Consider the following 3,219-nt stretch of genomic DNA (forward strand, 5'->3'; position numbering starts at 1 on the left):
TGTATGTTCATAAATGCACTTCATCTCTCGCTGGGCAGATTTGGGAGCTGCTCTTTCCTACCAAACTCCAACGATGGGCCCGAAACTCCCTATCAATGGAATTCTTTGTTAGGACAAAATTCACTCCCAGCCCAAAATTCATTTGGTTCCTATTAAAAACGTGGAGGCGAAACGAAATGAAAGCTAAAAATACAATGCCATAAACCAAACATTTTCCATCAGCTCCCTCCTCTCCTGTGAGGGAAAAGATGATTTGAACCATGATGCTCTACCTGAACTCTCAATATTGGGATTAAAAAGTTGTGCTTGTGAAGCGAGGCCAAATATTCAATTTCTGGAGACTCAGAACATGATTTAAAACCTGTTTTTTCCTTCCTTTGTATAAAATCCAATGATTTCCAATTAACTATCTCTATTTTTGAGGTTTTCAGTTGATGCACTGATTCATGTATTATCAGCTGATGGAGTGATTAAATCTCATCTATATATAATTTTATATACACACACACACACACATATATATATATATACAGACACATGCATACAATTTTTTTTTTAATGCTTATATTTTTAAACTGCAAGCAAGTAAGGATTACACAGGAATAAAGCACCAAATTTTTAGAGGAGCCTGTCTGGAGCAAAACCAGACATCACACCTCCAACGTGACTAAAATCTGCCCCTTTTTTAATTCCACCCCCCCCCCCCCCCAGAACTGCCTGCTCCCCAAGGAGTATTATACAACTTAAATAGGATCTCAAATGCATATATTGCATCCCTATGGATCCTCCATTAGCAGTGATAGGAAAGGAAGTATTTTAATGAAGGGTTGTCCTTTGAGTTCAACTTGAAATATAAAAATTCACACACATACAGACAAAAAATAGCTCCATGTCCTCCTTGCCTTACACAGCTTTGCTCAACAGCCTTGTAGGTTTCAAGGTGTTAAATTTAAATTACCCACTGCAGAGCTTTCATAGCATCTCTTGGATCCAACAGAAACAATATTTAACGTGACCAAAAATAAGATCTAAAACCCATATATCTAAATATATAGACATATATTTACTTACTCTAAACACACATAATATGCAGGAAAAATGATGTTATCTACTACCCTTATTCATTTCAAACCTTGCCTTTGAATGAGGTTTTGTAAAATACAATGTATTAGGTTTACTATCTCATTCTTTCATTAAAAATGCATTGTTTTCCCTTAACAGCAAAGCACGACGACTCTTCCTCTAGGAAAAGTTTGGAGAAGTGAGAGGAATTAAAAAAAAAAAAAATTTGCAAAGATTTGATAGGGAAATGAGGAAAAGTCCATCTCTTGGTGATCACAGAGAAAGTGGAGAGGTTGAAGAACGGGTATTAGATCAATAATAATAATAATAATAATAATAATAATAATAGTTATTGTTATTATTATTATTTTAATGCTGATGTCATTAATATTTAATAACATTCCCAAACTGCACATTCACGCCTGGAGTCCTCAGTGTTGCCCTTCCAGACATCAGGAAGTGCAAGCTTGGAGATGGATTTTCTAACAGCTGAAACAAAGGGAACAAACAGAACTTTTAAACACAAGAACCTCTTTATAACGCAATCAGAATCTGGAAATACACAAAGTACTCCAATTAATCCAGTTTTTAGGAAGTTTTTAGAGAACTCTTTTAATATTAACTGTTTGCAATTAATTTCAGGCCATTATTTTCACCAGTGGCGTTTTAATTCACGGGGTAAAAACCTTTTAAATCCCCATTTCTCCACTCCCTCCTTCCCCCACGGCCTGAAGAACTTCATAAAGATTTTATTGTCCTACAACTGAGCCACATTTTCATTTCATGTTCTCATGAACCCGAGTTACTTGGCTGGTACTCGCTGTGCATTCCCAGGATTCTGCACAGCCTGGAAATCTGTTTCAGTTTATTAATAATATTTTTATATTTCCTAAACCGAGACACGGTGCAAACCAGGAGATTCTGACTGCAACAAAGCACAGAAGAACACTCAGAAAGATGGCAGGGTTGGTAACTTTTGGAATTCCCAACCAACTTGATTTTTCAGGAGCCTCCAGGGGTTATTTTGGGGTTGGGTGGTTATTTAGCTGAAGAGAGGCAGAAAAAGCCCATCATTTCTGAAAGATCATTCCAGAGACTTAGTCAAGTGCCTTTATTTTTGTCTTCACTCTTCGGCGTGTTTTTCAAAACAAGTATTGCATTACATAAACACGGGGCATCATCTCAGCAGAAACAGCCACGGAGAGGAGTGGATCCATTTTCCCAAGTGATTAGGTGGAATACTTCATCCAAAAAAGGGAAAGATTTTTAACAAAGTGCTGCAAGGTACCCTTATATCCTCCTTACTGCAGCCCCATCGCTTCGAACACGACGCATCTTAGATTTCAACCCATTCCTGGACTACACGTCCAGCAACCGCTCATAAATCCCTGCCTAAATCTGAATCCAAAATTAAACTTAGCTTTAAAAAGCGCCGTGTGTAGGCAGGAAATTCATTTATCCAACGGGCAGCAGCCCATCCTGGGAACCAGGCAGCAGGGCTCGGGTCGGGATTCAGTGATTGATAAAAGATAAGTCAGGCTAACTCACTTTTTGTGGAGAAAATCGTGAAAAATGAGAGTCAACAGGTTAAAAACAACACATAAAGAAATTAATTACGGTCTTTACACCAAGCTGGTTCGATCTGCATCTCTCCAGGCTTTAGCAGAGCGTTCCACTCGGGCACTGGGATGCCACAAGAAGGACGGGAATAGGTGCTGGAGGTGCTGGAGCTTTGCTCAGCACAGACCAGATTTGAGGGGAGGAACGAGGAGGAGGAGGAGGAGGCCGTAAGGTGCATCCCAGATTTTGCTTCCTCTCCTTCCTCAGCTGCGGCAGAACAGTCTGGAAACAATCTTCCCAGCAGCTGCTCTCATCAACAAACTGTTTATTGTAAGAAAGTGGCTGGGTCAAAGGCTAAACGTCATCCAGAGCTGAAAGCGTAGCTGTAAAATGAAATAAAAAAAAAAACTCAAAAAAAAAAACCTCCCTCAAAAAAATCCTGGGGCCGTTCATACATGAGGAAAAAAAAGCCCTTGACATTGGGAAGGGAACTATATTCCATCTGAAAGGCCACCAGTCTATTTAAACAAAAACTCCTTAATTTGGCGGAGCGGGGTTTTAGGGCACCGCGCTCGCGGCTCGCGCTGATTTCGAGGC

Source organism: Hirundo rustica, unplaced genomic scaffold, assembly GCF_015227805.2.
Source record: "Hirundo rustica isolate bHirRus1 unplaced genomic scaffold, bHirRus1.pri.v3 scaffold_252_arrow_ctg1, whole genome shotgun sequence".
NCBI lineage: Eukaryota > Metazoa > Chordata > Aves > Passeriformes > Hirundinidae > Hirundo > Hirundo rustica.